Here is an 18,312-nt window from a genome sequence, read left to right as displayed (position 1 = left end):
GAGACTCTAAATGCAAACCATGTGGTAATTGATTCTGAGGCGAATGATCTGTAGATGTGTGAGTCTTTATTACAAGGACAATGTGAGAATGCAAGCATGCTGTACCAGGCCACAGGTTTAAGCCTACATTAAGAGGGTGAGTGTGCCTGGGCCCTTGATTTTGGTCACCCCCAAATACAGCTGTGCAATGACAATGCCTACAGTCAGTGTGCTAACTCTCAATGAGGTGACAAGCTTGTGTGTGGAGACACAAGGGTTACAGTAAATTGAAGGTGGTGAGTATGGTATAAGTTTAAGTTGGAACTATAACTTTAGAATTTCTCGAGTTGTATAGTCTAAGCTGGGTTTGTACAGAAAGAATAACTGAAGTTTTACTAACTATAACTTAGCTTTAACCTTTGTTTTCTTCATAAAATGTACACACACACACACACACACACACACATATATATATATATATATATATTTATATGCCACTAGGTAGTTGTAGTTAGGACCATGTTTCCATAGAAAAAGTGTTTTTTTGACTTGCCTATATCTTTGGCACATTTTGATGAATCTTCACGAAATTTACCCAAAAAAAGTGCCCCGGTGATTCTTGTTGTGGATGGAAAGTTTCAGGGTCATCCATCAAGCGAGTGCTGAGAAAAAAGGCTGGGTAAAAAAAGTTAATTGCCTTAGGACTGTTAGACATCACTACCGCCCAAACCACTGGACAGAACTACACCAAATTTGACAGAAAGCTGGCTTTCAGTAAACAGATTATGGTTTTGCTTATTTGGTTTAAATCCATTCAGTAGTTTAAGAGAAATTAAAGAAAATCCAAATTTGTATATCTGAGCTTGTGAATGTTTGCGAATGTGCACGTAAATAGAAGTGCTGTAATTGGCTAGCCACAACCTGTACAGAAAGTTGCAGCTGTCATTTCATATTATAGGAGAGGGTACCCGAGGCTGAAAAACAAAACGAAAAGTAGTATAAGGGGTCAGGGTGGAGGTACTCTGAACCCAGGAGTGTGATATGGGGCGTTTGAGGGTCAAAATATGGGTTTTAAATGATTTTTCTTCACCAAGCGTGAGATTCATGATTAATCTCGATTAATCGCGAAAAAAGTACAAAAAAAGTGTTTTCATTCACAGATGCATTCGTACACTAATTTATTCACTCATACATGCACTCAGACTACTGCGCCCCCTCACACACCCACCCAGACACTCCAGCACCCACTCAGACCCACTCATAGACTCTCAACCCACTAACAGCCCTACTCATGCACTGATGCAACCACTCACACACCCACTCAGGCACTCATGCACCCAATCACAAACCCACTCAGACACTGATGCACTCACTCACAGACCCACTCAGACCTTCACGCACCCACTCACAGCCCCACTCAGACCCTCACGTACCCACTCACAGACCCACTCAGACCCTCACGCACCCACTCACAGATCCATTCAGACCCTCATGCACCCACTCACAAACCCACTCAGACACTGACACATCCACTCACAGACCCACTTAGACCCTCGTGCACCCACTCATTCATGCATCCGCTCACAGACCAACTCACCCACTGACGCACCCACTCACAGACTCACTCAGACACTGACACACCCACTCACAGTCCCACTCAAACCCTCATGCACCCACTCACAGACCTGATCATACAGTGATGCAATCACTCACAGACCCACTCAGACACTGACACACCCACTCACAGACCCACTCAGTCCCTCACGCACCCACTCGCAGACCCACTCAGACCCTCAAACACACACTCCCAGACCCACTCAGCCCCTCATGCACCCACTCACAGATCCATTCAGACCCTCAAACACCCACTCACAAACCCACACAGACACTGACACACCCACTCACAGACCCACTAAGGCCCTCGAGCACCCACTCACAGACCCACTTACTCATGCACCCTCTCACAGACCAAGTGACGCACCCACTCACAGATTCACTCAGATACTGACCCACCCACTCACAGTCCCACTCAGACACTCACGCACCCACTCACAAACCCACTCAGTTCCTCATGCACCCACTCACAGACCCACTCATACTCTGACACATCCACTCACAGACCCACTCAGAAACTGATGCACCCACTCATAGACCCAATCAGACACTCATGCACCCACTCACAAACCCACTAAGACACTGACGCCCCCACTCACAGACTCAGTCGGACCCTCATGCACCCACTCAGACCCTCCCGCACCCACTCACACGCAGTACCTCACCAAAACTCAGAAAGCAAAGGTGAGATTTGGATGCCTTGCGCATGGACTCTAGATTAGATCTCTCAGGGAAGTCGTGGTGGAACGGAAGTTACCATTTTCTCTCGTTAGCAACAAGTCTCATACACACATAGGCCATGAATGAGATGCAGGAGAGTTTTCAATATAATTATCGAAAAGACTGCAGTCTACAATAAAAAACATGTGCTCCAATAATTAGGATAATGAACAGGCCTGCTGTGCTTTTTGTCCCCCCCAGACAGTTTAGGCTATCGACTAGAGAAAGAGGAAGAGCTTTCCAGAACTAGTACTGGAGGTAGATCGAGTCCCTTACACAAAGACTGGCACCAGGTATAAATATTGGACCTACAAAGCCACTCATCAAAACACACTTGGACCTGCAGAAGATCCCTAAGAAGGACTGGCCTGCTGTCAGGGGACTGTCCTGCTGCTTGAAGTACTGTCTTGTTGTCTGAAGAAGGAAGCCTGGACCCTCTTGCCTTGGTGCCAGACTACCCAGAGTGACTCCAAGGGTCAGTTGGCTGACCTATGTAAGGTACAGGAACACAAAAAACTTTAGAAGCCTTCCTGCTACTGACCAGCTGCAACTGACCTGCCTGAGCCAGGCTGCTGGCCTCTGCTGGAGTGAGTCCAGCTCCCCAAGAGGTGCTCCCTCAGGGCTTGAATCTTTGGCTTCCATCAGTAGAAGCTCCTCAAAGAAGAAATCAGAAATACTGAAGTTATTCGTCCTCACAACTGCAAACAGGCTTGTTCGTGCCACAATTTTAATGCCCGCTACAACCCCCAACACAATGCTACGATGATACTTGTTCTACACGCTGACAGTGACAGTTTGCCACTGGCAACGCGAGGCCTGCACCTTTCGCTATAGTATGACAGCCTGTGACATCCGCCAATGAGAAGCTTTTAATCAATAACCTCTGTCTGTCTGTCTGTCTATCTATCTATCTATCTATCTATCTATCTATCTATCTATCTATCTATCTATCTATCTATCTATCTATCCCTAATGCAGAAGAACATCTCACTCTAACATCGAAAGACCAACATAATTCACACATTTATGGATCATTTCCTGCACGTTAGAAAGGACTTTACTGACAATGTCACTAATTTTCTCAACACTAGCAGTACATGTCAACAATTAACCATTCCAAATGACTGATAGGCCTCTACATTTACCTATTTGCTCTGACTTTCCCTAAATCTCCCTTATTGGGGATCTTCTTCCTGCTATCGCTTTTCCATTATTTCGTCACATCTTCTCATGCGCTGCTTTCTCCGCTCCATCTGCTTTGACCCTGCTACAAGGATCCCCGTACCCTCTTCTCCAGAGTTCCACCTCCTCGCCCCTCTCTGTCTCCTGCCTCGAAGGGCACGCGAGACCCGAGGCGGCGGTAGGCCTTCATTAGCGATCTCGTCTCTCTCTTGCCTCAGTCTTTGCCTCCCTTGGCCCCCACTCCTTTTCCTCGGAGGGGCGATGGCTTTGATTGGATTTTCAGCCCAATTAACAAGGCGGGCTCCGCGTTCGGAGTAGAGAAAAGGCGTCCTCTGGGAGGTGGGAAACAGCCTCGTACAGGCCTTGGCGTCGCCACGTCCTCCTCTGGCACGGCCTGCTGGGCCCTTTGTGGCTTGCTCCAGGAGAAAGGCCGGGGCACAGTCGGGGGCAGCGCTGGGGCTCCAGCCTCCCCTGCCACAAGAATAGCTAATTAAGAGGTCCGAATGGAGCCGCAGCTAATTCCCCATTCTCTGCCCTGATGGGCAGTGGGAGACACAAGGAAAGACTGTGGAGGAACCGGGACGGGAGTTCAAAACCTGACATCATAGCATTGGCTACCGAATGCCAAGGCCTACTTTAATTATTTCCCTCAACAAACGAAGTTATTGGCAGTTCATGCCGGCTCCCTGGCTTCCACCTGTGAATTTTTTAATCTTATTTTACTTCGGCTTAGCTTTGAACATGCCACCAACTGAAAGTTTCACAGCAGTTGCTGTTCCTGTTTCCAATGAGAACAAACGTTAGTGAATAGTCTTGCAACTGCCCTTTCTTTTAAGAGATTGTCCCCGTTATTGGACAAGATGTTACCATTTTCTGTCCTTATATTTTTCTGAACTCATTTACAGTTCCAGTAGTGTTGTACGCTTGTCCCTCATAGTAGTGGCAGTACATTCATTTGCCTGCCAAAGTCTCACAAAACGTGACCACTGACGTGAACCAAGACATATTTTAGGTGGGAGGGATGATAACCCATGTTGAAAATTTGATATGTTGGGCAAAATGTGGGCGTCTGTCTGCAAACAAGACGAAGCTGCATCTATGTAGTCAATGATCAACAATAGTCAATGGGTTTATTTAGTACTCAACAACCCTAACGCACTTAGGGCCTAATTTAGAGTTTGACGGATGGGGTTAGTCCATCACAAACATGACATATATCCCATCCACCGGATTACGATTCCATTACATCCTCTGGAAATCGTAATACGGCAGACAGGATTTCTATCACGTTTGTGGCAGATTAAGCTGTCCAGCAAACTCTAAATCAGGCCCTTGGTTATTTATATGAGTTATGATATTGTTACACTATGTTATATTATGTTATGTTACGTGACTTGTAAAATGTGCAGCCACCAGGGGATTCTTAACACTAGAATAAAACCAGAAAAGGTGATGAGAGGATGCCTGAAATTAATCTAACCACTGGCAATCGATTGGGTTAGCCCACCTTGCCACCTCAGCTTAGGGCCAGCCATATGCAAATCAGTCTTGACAATTCTCCAGTAGGAACAGTCCAGCTAGAACTGCCAATTCAGGGCCTCTCTGAACTGGAACACCAGGCTGGTTTCTTCCTGATCATTGTAGCTTGGTTCCAGTGGCACAGTATGCAAGGGACCCATGTCTGGAAATAGCCTTGGCCACTAAGGGCGGTACATCAAATGCACAAAAATGATGGGAGGATGCTTGCAATAAGTCTAACCATTGGCAATTGCTCAGGGTTGCCGGGTTTTCCCTTCAACTGAAGAGCATCAATCTGGGTGAAAATGGTTTTGGGTTGCATGTTTTACACCCAGGAGTGATAGAGTAGCAGCCCAAAGCATGCACTGATTACAGGAAGTTTTAGCAGATGGTCTATGTAATATCCTTAAAGTGAGAGATGAAAGACCTTCAGGTATGAACTGTGCTTAATTTTAAAAAAGAATGAGTACCGAAGGCCAAAGCTCTGCTCAGTGTCTTGCAGCCAAATACCAAAGGCTTCGTAGCCTTGAAAAACTAGCGATTCACAGGCTAAATCATCTTTTTAGTTACACAACTATCAGTTTGGAGCAGAAAGCAAACCATTAAAAATAACACCACAGAAAAACACTCTTTCTCATCTGAGCCACTCCATCTTAGTCTGTGGCAGCAGTAAGTACAGTAAGGTAGGAGGCTTTATGTCCTCCTTCTAGCTTTCATTTCCATCACAATCAATGAAAACTGAATACTGAATCACACCACTTTGCCAAAACACTTATGGTATTCTTACATCAATATCTGGGGTTTAAGGATTTCTAGGCTTAACAATTAGCAAAAGTTTGTTTGTGAAGCATAGAATTCAAGAAAATTGAGCCTTTTTAAAGTTTGGGTGAGAGGGCACTCCACTACAAATGTGGTACAGTACCCTGTATGCCAAAGTCAAGTCCCAAATCTCCCGCTCTATTGAGGGTTGCTCAAACCATGTTTCCAGTGATTGAGCCTCCACTAGCTGTGTTGGATGAAACCTTTGACTGACGCCCGCCTGACATTGGGACATCACTCAGGGTTTCCATTTGGGAGTTTGTTTTTGATCAACAACATTTGCTGTACAGGCACATTAAATATGGCAGTTGCATAGTCAAGCTTCAGAATCTTACGCGGAGTCACTATAGCTATGGCTCTGCTGAGGGCAAAGAGATCCTAGTCTACATGGCAAAGATCTCTAAATATGTAGGCTGTAGTCAACTGAGGCAGCAGAATACATGCTTCTAATGCCCCAGAGTATTAGTGTAGCCCTTCAAACTTGAAATAAGATACTATGGGGGTTATTCCAACTTTGGAGGAGGTGGTAATCTGTCCCAAATGTGACGGATTTACCACCAGCCGTATTACGAGTTCCATAGGATTTAATGGACTCGTAATACGGCTGGTGGTATATCCGTCACTTTACCGTCACTTTTGGGACGGATTACCACTTCCTCCAAAGTTGGAATAACCCCCTATGTTCTTTAAAAGTTATAACTGTAAACTATTCCACATCTTTGCTAGAGGTGAAAATACCATGGCAAAAAAGAATTTGAAAATACTACTCAAACTCAAGCTGGAACATAATTGTAGTAATGCATTCCTCAGAAACACCTAACACCGTTATTTATGATTATTGAAGACTTTCCCTTTCAAGCCTATCAAATAAAAAATGAACTGCTTTTTATAAGTAAGTTCTCTTTAATCTTTCTTGAGGAATCATTATCAAACTCTTCACCCAGTAGACTTGGGAACTGTGAGTCAATTTGCAGAATCCACTTTAGCACTGTTTGGGCAAAGGCCGGAAATCAGGTGAGAAACATGGCTTCCAGCTCACCAGTATCACTCTATGACCCTAGCCCAAGAGATAGGTTGTTTACCTGAGACGGAGGAGGGAGGAATAGGGGTGACAACATGTGCCTCCTGTGGAATCTGTACAATTCCGTACCCTGTTGTTGGTTGTCTGTGAGACAAGTCTTCTTAGAAGCCCGGAGCCCTTGCTAAGAACCTCTGTGGGACAGTTTGATGGAGAATTAAGTTGGCTAAGCATCTAAAACAAAGAGGATGGGGAGCAGTACTCACAAAAACAGATGCTCAAGCTCACACACATATTACCACTGCGGTCACAAAATATCGGCCCCCTTGACACAGTCTCTCAGTGGATAGTCGATATCATACGCCGGAAAGAAAAATAAGCTCAAAACTCCTGCACAGGGTGAGTTTCCCATTATTATTAGGAGGCTTTGCACACCCAAGGTCACTTTTTTCTGGTGTGAAACCAAACTTCCAACGGCATCAGTCACAGCTTCCAAAGCTTTTTTTTTTAGTGTGGGAGGTGTCAGACGGTGAGTAAAAGGACCTCAGGCTGTGCTTGCTTGGCACAAGGCCTAACCCCCTCCAAAACCAAGTCCTTCTGCAAACTGAGAAAAATGTTTTCGGATATTGGCAGGTATGTAAAACACTGTACTATGAACAATACTCATTCCATGAATTAACACCATAAACTATGCACAATTAATACTCTTTTGGCAAAGGCTACTATGTAGTAAGGGACCTAGCAGCAAAACTTTTGTCGCTAGTTTGGAGCTTTGCAGGATTAGGGTAAAAAATATTTACCCTAATCCTGCAAAGCCCATTGAGACCCATTGTAAACAATGGTGTGCCTCCTTTTAACGCCTGCCCTGAGCTGGCTTTAAAAGTGCCGAAAAAAATGAGATTTCTTTGCATCATTTTTTCGGCCCCCCGTTAAGGGGAAGACTCCTTTGCATGCATTATGCCTGTAGTGCAAAAGGTTACAAAGTGGCGCAATGCATGCATTGCACCACTTTGTAAATTTGGCGTGGCGATTTTGGCATGTTGCCTCGTTGAACAACATTAGCTTAAAAAAATGACTCTAATGTGTGGAAGGAGGCGCTAGAGGCTCTTAAATCTGCCTCTCAGTCATTTCACAGAGTGCAAACCTACCAATAGTCCATACCTCATGACCACAGTCACAGTTGAGGCCATTGTGAAGAGGATAGAGAAGTTTAGTCCTGGGATCCTGCTAATTGCATGGCTTGTGTGCAAATAAAAATATGAAAGGTACACAGTGATTGCTGGTGATGGTGTGGTAGCATGAGCACCCAGCTTGTGGGAGAGTAGGTTGCCTTGTCTCTGCTATCTAGAGAGGAAAAGTGAGCATACTGGCAACAAGAATTGAATAATCAGGGCTGTAGGTGAGATTCCTGCAGCAAGAAGGAATCATTCTTTAAATTGAGGGCATTGACTCAAACCTCTAAATAATGCTTGGGGCAAAGCACATTCTGGAGTTGGTGTAGTCTTTACATGTTGAAACACTTCCCTTATGAATGAGAAACAAAAGAAGTTTATCATGGGTCCTCCCTGGCGAAAATACAGAATTAGATGGCTCATATAGGGGTATATTTACAAGCCCCTTGCGCCTCCTTGTGTCGCCTTAGAATCATTTTGTTTTACACAAAGGCGGTGTTAAGGAGGCCCCCACTGTGCGCCTACTTTACAAAGTGGCACAATGCTTGCATTGCACCACTTTGTAAACCCCTCAGCCACATTATATCTGTGTCAGGTATAATGTATGCAAGGGGGCGTTCGCCCGCAGGGAAGCCCAATTAATGGCGCAGTGAAATTTACCCAATTTCACCACACCATTTTTTCTGTCATTTTAAATGCCTGCTCATGGCAGGCGTTAAAGTGACGCTGCCACTGTACCCTATGGGCCTCCCTGACCTTTAATGGACTACTGTCAACAATTTTGACGCTAGTCGAGCAAAGCGCCACAATAGGGTAAACAATGTTGACATTATTGTCCTAATGTGCGCCATGGTGCACTGTATAGTAAATACAGTGGACATGGTGACATTAGGGGCGCAGGGTGACACAAGAAAAGTGGCTCATCAGATCTGATGCACCCCTTTCTTGTAAATATGCCCCAAAGTATTTAAGCTCTGAACGTTGGCAGGGTACACAAGGCAGGATTCGAAGACACTAGCAGATGCCAGGTCTTCCAGCTGAATGATGCACAGTAGCAGATGTCCAAAAGCAGACACATGAGCATCTAGTTGTCCCCGGATGCACTTCAGGCCTAAGCATTCACAGCACGAAGAAGGCTCAAAGAATACTGAAACGTAGCTCAAGAGCACACCTTTCCCTCTCACTGCCGATGATCCAAAAAAAGAGCATGATTGGCTGAGAGCCTTTGTGTACCTACTTTTTACAGGGTGAGTGCCATTTGTGTGAAACTGGCAGTTCAAAATTGCACACACAAACACTGCAGTGGAAGGTCTGAGACATGTTTACAGGGTTACTCTTATGGGTGGCACAATGAGTGCTGCAGGCCCACTAGTAGCATTTGATTTACAGGCCCTGGACACACATGGTGCACTATACCAGGGACTTACTAGCAAATCAAATATGCCAATAGTGGATAAACCAATCACCAATACCATTTAGACAGAGAGAACTTGCACTTTAGTACTAGTCAGCAGTGGTAAAGTACCCAGAGTCCTGAAGCAAACACAAACAGGGCAGAAAAAAAAGAGGAGGAAGGCAAAATCTTTGGGGATAACCCTGCAAGAAGGGCCATGTCCAGCACACAAGAAGTCTATATTTCAGATAATAAGAATAAACCTTACTGATGTACTTTGGATTATTCTATGTCACAACAAATATTGTTACTAGAGAAGCAAAGAGATGCCACAGTCTGACTCCGGCGCCATTATACTTCATATAACATTCACATTATCAAATAGATCTGACAGTTAAAGACTGGACTGCATAGGTTCTCTCCATCCTCTTCACAAATTAGTGGTGCAGCCCACGCTAATGGCTTCTAAACCTTTACTTCTTTAATCTCAGCATTTCCAACTCAATCTTTAATCTTCATGATGTTTGAAAAATGAATACTGTTACGAATTGGGTCTCTAGTTGGCAGAGGTATGCACCTTGTCCAAGAAGGGAGCACAATCCTAGTCAGGGTAAGTCACAACACACCCTAAAGTATCCTGTGCTCACCTTTGGGTAACTTGGCACAGAGATGGCAGGCTTAACTAGAAGGCTATGTGTATGTATTTGTTCAAAAACTCATACAGTAACACAGTGAAAACAACCCAATAAGACTCCACACCAGGATAGAAAAATAGTTTAGGATTTTATAAAACAACAAAATCAGGATGATAAAAATCCAATAAATAGATCCTGAGATATTCAATTTGAAAGATTTAGGTGAAAACAGCACATAGAAGGGCAAAGTTCCAACTGCGGTTATCTGATCACGTCGAACCGGGACAAAGTCACAAGTTCAGGCTGACTGTGACTGACGGTCACCTGGCTACAGGGATTCACTTGGGCCCAGTGTACACAGTACCTTACATCCTGGTCCGCGATCTGCGTGGCATTGCTTTGAAAGGCTTCGCACCGTCCAGTGTCTTTTCCGAGAAGCTGTGTGACAAGGCTTTCTGGCATTGGAGTCATTTTGTATTGATCCCATGGAACTGTGCAACGAGGCTATGCAGGGCTGGGCGTCACTTTGTATCGATCCTAGGGAGCTGTGTAGCGGGTGTTTGCAGGGCTTGACATCACTGTGAATCGATTCCGATGAGCTTGCAGCTGCGTGACGATGCTTTGTGGGGCTTCACACCGCCTGGCATTGAGTCCGGTGAGGCTGGCACCTGTGCAGCAAGGCTTTTTCATGCTTTCCATTACTTTGCAGCAGTTCCAATGAACACCACAGTACGTAGAGCACCTTAGGCCCACTTCCAAGGCAGGTCAGACTAACAACTTGTAGAGTTCAGGTGCAGATGATTCAAGCATTGATGTCCCTGAGACTTGGGAACAGGAGGCAACTAACAAGCCCTTGGAGATCAATTGTGGTGGGAAGTCAGAGTCCTTCTGGCAGAGTCAGGGAGCAGCAGGCAGCAGGCCAACAAGCAGGAAAGCAGTCCTTCCAGAAAAGAAGTCCTCCAACAGAGTTAAGGTATAGGTCCAGAAGTGTCTGATTTTAGAGGGTCACAGACCTAGTACTCATTCTCAAATATGCCTTTGAAGAGGGGGAGACTTCAAACAGTGGTTTTGAAGTCCACCAGTTCCCCTTTTACCTCAGTCCTGTCTACCAGGAGATCTGTGGGGGGTTATCAACTCTTTGTGTTGGGTCAGGCCACTAGCCTTTGAAGGGCAAGTGAGTGCCCCTCCACCCTTCATGCCCAAGAAGACACATCATTATGCAGATGAATGCAGATGCAGCTGAGTGTTCTGTGTATATGGATCTCTGGATGGGATGCATAAGGGGAGCTGTTACCCAGCACAGGGCAGACGTGAATTGGAGACAGCCATTATGGCACAGAGAGCAGTAAAAGTCAAGAAATGCATACTTTCTAAAAGTGGCATTTCTAAAATAGTAATGTTAAATCCAACATTCCCAGTAAGAAGGATTTCTCAATACCATTCCAAGCATACTAAACATGCCAATGCCACTCCTTTCGGATCAGAAATTACCCATTTAAAGTCTATAAGGGAATTTCCAGTGCCAATCTATGAGAGGAGCAGCCTGCACAGTAGTGCAAAATGAAATAGGCTGTTACTACCAAGACAAGTAAAACATAAAGGTACATGTCCCACCTTTTACCTACACAGCACCCTGCCTTTGGGCTATTTAGGGCCTACAATAGGGGCGAGGTATATATAATAAAATGAGAGTTTAAGGCTTGGCAAGTAGTTTTGAATGGCAAATCGAAGTGGAAGTGAAACTGCACACTCAGGACTTGCTTGCAATGGCAGGCCTGAGACATGGTTAAGGGGCTTCTTATGTGAGTGGCACAAGCAGTACTGCAGGCCCACAAGTAGCATTTAATTTAGAGGCACATGTAGTGCACTTCATTAGGGTTTCATAAGTAAAATAAATATGCTAAAAAGGTATGAGCCAATATTACCATGTTTTAAGGAGTGAACACAAGCCCCTTAGCACTGGCTAGCAGTGGTAAAGTGCTTGCTAAATCCAGCACAAATGAGGGCAGAAAAAAGGAGGAGGAAGGCAAAACGTTTGGGGAGGACCCTGCAGAAAGGGCCATTTCTAACAAATACTATTACAGTTGGTAATAGAAAGCACATTATTTATAGGAGTCAGAAATGGCATATCCAGGGGATGATATGGTATGCTAAAATACATTAAAATGTAATACCTTCACCAGCCACAGTCATTTTAATTAGAAAGTATGGTGGAATTATCACAACATCAGACATAGTCACCCCAATGAGGCAATTTATAATGCTAAAAAATGTTTCCCTCAGTAAATATTTCATTATATAAGTTCTAGAAAACTGCCCCAAGGCTCACAATTCCACAATAAATGTAAATGTGTGGTTATCAATGGCAGTAACTATCATAATATATCTGAACTAATTGTGGAGTATAATGATATTTGCTATATGCAATATTAATCAACTCTGTGACAGCTCAGTAACTGATACCAGTGGGGAACAGCCTTCAGAGCTCTGTCTTTACCTGCAGCCTTTACCATGCATGCTTTTACCAATCACGTACGTTTTTTGCCCTTACCACTCATACCTGTACCACACATACTAAGTATTAGTAAGGTAAGTATATATATAGGGTTTGGTAATGGGTAGTGGTAAGGGGGGGTCAAGGTAATGTAAGTGTTTAGGGGTGGGTAGTGGTAAACAGTGGAAAGGATAATTTTAGGGTTTAGAAAGGGTTAGTGGTAAAGGATGGTAGGAGTCATTTTAGGGTTTAAAACTAGGTATTGGTAAAGGGCGGTGTGAGTAATTTTGGGGTTTAGGTGTGGTAAGGGTAAATTCAGGCCCCTATTTATACTTTTTTAGCGCCGTTTTTGCGCCGCTTTTTGATGCAAAAACAGCGCAAACTTACAAAATACAATTGCATTTTGTAAGTTTGTGCCACTTTTGAGTCAAAAAGTGGCGCAAATGCGGCGCTAAAAAAGTATAAATATGGGCCTCAGTGTTTAGGGGTGGGGAGTGATAAATGCTGGTAAGGGTAATTTTAGGGTTTGTAGTGATAAGGGTATTTTAGGGTTTAGGATGGGTAGTGGTATAGGGTGGTAAGGGTAATTTTAGGATTGGGGTGGCCAGGGTAATTTTAGGGCTGTGGTATGGATAGTGATAAAGGTGGGAAATGGGAATGTTAGGGTTTTGGGGTGGTAAGTGTCATTTTAGGAGCTAGAGTGGGTGGAGGTAAAGGGTGGTAAGGTAAACTTTAGGGTTTCAAGGTTTGTAGTGATAAAGGGTAATAAGGGTAATTGTATAGTTAAGGGTGGTAAGGGTAATTTTAGCGTTTAGGAATGGGTAGTGGTGAGGGATAGCAATGTGTAGTTTTAGAGTGTAGGGTTAGTAATGGTAAATTTAGTGTTTATGGTGGGTAGCTGTAAAGTGTGGTAAGGGTAATTTTTAGGGCTCAGGTGTAAGTATTGGTAAAGGGTGGTAAGGGTAATTATAGGGTTTAGGGTGAGAGGTGATAAATGGTGCAATGGATAATTTTATGGCTGAGGTGTGGGTAGTGGTAAAGTATAGTAAGGGTAAAATTAGGGTTTAGGGGTGAGAAATGGCAAATAGTGCTAAGGGTAATTTTGGGGTTTATGGGTGGTAAGTGTAATTTTAAGGTTTTATGGGTGGGTTGTGGTAAAGGGTGGATAGGGTCATTTTAAGGTTTAAGGGTGATAAAGATAATTTTAATGTTTAGGGATGGGTAGTGGTAACGGGTAGTAAGGGTAATTGTAGGGCATAGGTGTGGGTAGTGGTATAGGGTTGTGAGGATAGTATTAGGGTTTAGTGGTGGTTCGTAGTAAAGGGCAGTTAGGGTAATTTTAGGGTTTATGGGTGTGTAGTAATAGAGAGTGGTTAGTGTAATTTTAGGGTATAGGGGTGGGTTGTGGTAAAGGGTAGTTGGGTCATTTTAGAGTTTATGGGTGGGTAGTCGTAAAAGGTGGTAAGGGTAGTGTTAGGGTTTAGGGATGGCAAGGGTAGTTTTAGGTTCTAAGAGTGGGTAGTGTGCGTGTACATATGGCACGGGTGGTAAAGGCATGCGTTGTATCGTCATACAACCATAAAAGTGTACAACCATACCATTGTGCTACAGGCCCCTGAGTAGTTGTCCGGAAGCTGCATTAAAACACCTAAATACACACTCAAGCTCATTACCCTAGGCGAACATGTGTGAGATAATAGCAGAGGATATAAATGTACATTTTAATATCCCCACAGATACGTACTGGTTACAATGTAAAGAAATTCTGACTTTCTTTAATTCAGGTTTAACTGTTGTGAGTCTAACAGGCACTTTGGGCCTTGTGTTTAACATGTCGTACCAATGCAACATGTGTTATTGAGCCTGCATTTTGACTCCAATGGGCAATCATTTTGTCATTCTGTTTGAATGGGAACTGAATGTTCTTGATGCCAAGCAGAAGGCAGAACCCTCGACCTCTGTAGTTACAAATTGATGCAATCTAGATACATCCAAATTAGCCAAATACATGCAGGAGCGCAGCCCTAATAAACTACTGGAAAAGTACAGCGGAAAATTGAAGGAGACTATTGTTACACTGATGCTTTTAAAAAAAAGTCTGAAATGTGCTGAAGTAAAAAATACACAAAGGTCTAATAAGGAATTAACCAAATTGGAGATTATGGGCCTGATTTCGATCTTGGCGGAGGCGAATACTCTGTCACAAATGTGACAGATATCCCAACCACCGTATTACTATCCCACTAAATCTGATCAAGATCGTAATACAGTGGACAGGATATCCGTCACATTTGTGATAGAGTAACCCCCTCACCGAGATCTAATTTAGGCCCTAAATTACAAATACGACAGCTAGGCAGGTTATGGCAGAAAGATTCTGCTACGGTGGCTAGAAATCAGTGGATAATTTTAGCAACACAAAAGGATGATGGACAGAGTGCTGAAACCTTTCAAACACTCACCCCCAGTCACAGATCTGGGTTTAATATATTGTTCTTTTGCTCACCATGCCACCCCAGTTTGGACCCACCCATATGCAAATCAGTCTTGACCCTGTTCCTCACGGGAAAAGTCCAGCCCGAACTGCCAGACCAGGTCCTCCTTGGACCAGAAACAAACATCCTGGGACCTGTTTCTGGGTATCACCCTTCATCAGCCAAGCTAGCTTGAATCCAGTGGCATGATGATCACGGGACCCATGTCTGGGCATACCCTTCCCACTTAAGGCAACGTTAGCACCACAGGATGGATAAAGTGCTGAAGCTTTTAAAACAGTCACCCGCAGACACAGATCTGAGTTTAATGCATTGTTCTTTTGCTCACCATGTCACCCCAGTTTGGACCCAGCCATATGCAAATCAGTCTTGACCCTGGTCCTCATGGGAAAAGTCCAGCCCAAACTGCCAGACCAGGTCCTCCCTGGACCAGAAACAAGCATGCTGGGCCCAGTTTCTGAGTACCACCTTCATCAGCCAAACTAGCCTGAATCCAGTGGCAGAGTGAGCACCGGACCCACCTCTGGGAATACCCTTCACACTAAGGGCAACTTTAGCAACACAAAAGGATGATGAACAGAGCGCTGAAACTTTACAAACACTGACCCCCAGTTACAGATCTGGGTTTAATCCATTGTTGTTTTGCTCACCATGCCACCCCAGTATGGATCCAGCCAGATGCAAATCAGTCTTGAACTTGTTCCTCATGGGAACAGTCCAGCCCTAACTACCAGGCCAGGTCCTCTCTGGACTGGAAACAAGCATCCTCTGACTGGTTTATGGATATCACCCTTCATCAACCAGGATAACTTGAATCTAGTGGTACAGTGAGCACAGGACCCACGTCTGGGCATACCCTTCCTACTTAGGGCAACTTTAGCAACACAAAAGGACAATGGACAGAGTGCTGAAACTTTTCAACAACTCACCTGCAGTCACAGATCTGGGATTAATCCATTGTTCTTTTGCTCACCATGCCACCCCAGTTCAGACTCAACCATATGCAAATCAGTCTTGACCTTGTTTTTCATGGGAACAGTCCAGCCCTGTTCTCCCTTGACCAGAAACAAGCATCCTGGGACCGGTTTCTGGGTATTACCCTTTCTTCATCAGCCAAGCTAGATTGAATCCAGAGGCACAGTGAGCACGGGACCCACGTCTGGGCATACCCTTCTTACTTAGGGCAACGTTATCACCATATGTGGGAAGGGTATGTCAGATGTGGATCCTGTGCTCCCCATACCACTGGATCCAAGCTGGCTTGCCTTAGGAGGGGTGATACCCCAAAACTGGACAATAGGATCAAGACTGATTTGCATATAGTTGGTTCTAAAATGTAATGGCATAGGTAGCAAAAAAAAGTATGGATTTAGGCCCAGATCTCAGTACTGGGGGTGAATGTTTTAAATTGTTCAGCATTCCATCCATCACTTGTTCTTTTAGAAATCAGTGGATTGCTCTAAAGTATAACTTCAAAAAAATATAAAACCTGATTAAGGAGCATAGAGGGCTCATTTAGAAGCTCCTTGCGCTGCTGTAGCCTTATTTATTTTATGCTATGGCGGCACAAACAATCCCCCACACAGCACCGCATTTACAAACTGGTGCAATGGGACCATTATACCAGTTTTATAAAGCCTTGTGCCACATTATACCTGTGGTAGGTATAATATATGCAAGGTAGGTGTTCCCCCGCAAAAAGGCCCCCAGAAACAGCACAGTGAAATCTGCAAGACGCCTTCACAGTGTCATTTTCTTCACACCTGTTCAGGACAGGCATTAAAGTGATGCTATGCTGTTTACAATTTAGCTCCCATAGCATTGCTTGTCAAAATTTTTGACGCATTGCTGGTCAACATTTTTTGGCGCTAGTCCAGCAATGCTAAGGTTTAGCGCCACAACTGCGTCGGAAATATTTGATGCAGCTGTGGACACTGTGCCCCATGGTGCACTGTTTTATAAATATAGTGCCACCATAGCATCATTAGGGGGTGCAAGGCAGCACAAGAAAACTGGTTCATCGATCACGATGCTCCAGTTTCTTGTAAATGAGGCCCATAGTATGCAGATGGAATTTTAAAGACAACAAACTCAACCAAAGCCACGCTCCAAGTGATAAAAGTACTGAAGGGACCACAAGCTGTTTGTGAATTGAGGGTTCATTATAGATGCAACCAATTTTGTGAATTCTTAGAAACATAAATCAATGAGCATACATCAGCCAATGTTTTTAAGATGGCCGTACACAAGAGGAAGAAGGGACAGACTCCAAACAAATGAGTCCTAATCAATTTTCTGTTTTGAAAGCAGACTGCCTATCATTAACTATGAGAAGTAAGCCATTGACTTCTGTGCCAAATGGTCTACCAGCCAGTCAGAATCCATAAAGATATTCTATTAAAATCATTTTCAGCAATCAGACATATGTGAGGCTGACAAATAAACTAAACACCCATGCGATCCAGATTGCATACAAAACGGTAGACCAGTGTACCAGTGGACTCGAGCACACAGTTTTTGATTAGGTGTCTGCTTGTGCGAAATCTCAGGCACTGCTTCATCTCGCTCAAGCTGGATTTGGGGGGGGGGGGGTTGCAGCAGTATTCTGTTGGATGTGTCCACTAGTTGTTGTTACAAGGACTAGTTGCCTTCCATGTAAGTTTAGATAAATTTAATTGGGATAATGATTTTTGGCCTTCATCAATGGACCAAAAATCTACACCACTGCATATTGTAAAAACTTGGCGTTGATAAATAAAACTCACATCTTCGTGACTGTGCTAATTCTGTTGTACATTTAACTTGGGAAAATGGCTGGGGCAGTAAACCATTCCAATGTGGGTGGCTCATAAAGCTCGACTGGAGGTGATCATGTTATCTGGGGGGTGTTTCACCATACTTGGAGTTCTAGACTTTGGATTTCTTTGTTAACAAATTAAATAGGTGCCTTACTCATTGTGCTGAACAGCAGACAATCTAATGAATCAGTAGCTCTCCTCTGGTGGAATAATTTTTTCTTTTTCAGACCTGTTCTCTTTTCCATTTCACAGCTTTTTCACTCTCAGACTCTCACCTTGACATGATGGATGGGGGATCTCAAATATTCCTGATTCCCCTTCTTCATAAGTGGAAGTCCATTGGTGTGTAGAAAGTGTCCCAAACATATGTTGCTCCAATAGTTTTAAGTTGAAAGAAAAATTGTGTTTATGTAAAATACAACAGTCATAAGAATACAGATAAGTAAAAAGTTAGAAACAAGAGATTAATATGATA

Source organism: Pleurodeles waltl, chromosome 10, assembly GCF_031143425.1.
Source record: "Pleurodeles waltl isolate 20211129_DDA chromosome 10, aPleWal1.hap1.20221129, whole genome shotgun sequence".
Lineage (NCBI taxonomy): Eukaryota > Metazoa > Chordata > Amphibia > Caudata > Salamandridae > Pleurodeles > Pleurodeles waltl.
This window is presented reverse-complemented; position numbering follows the sequence as displayed.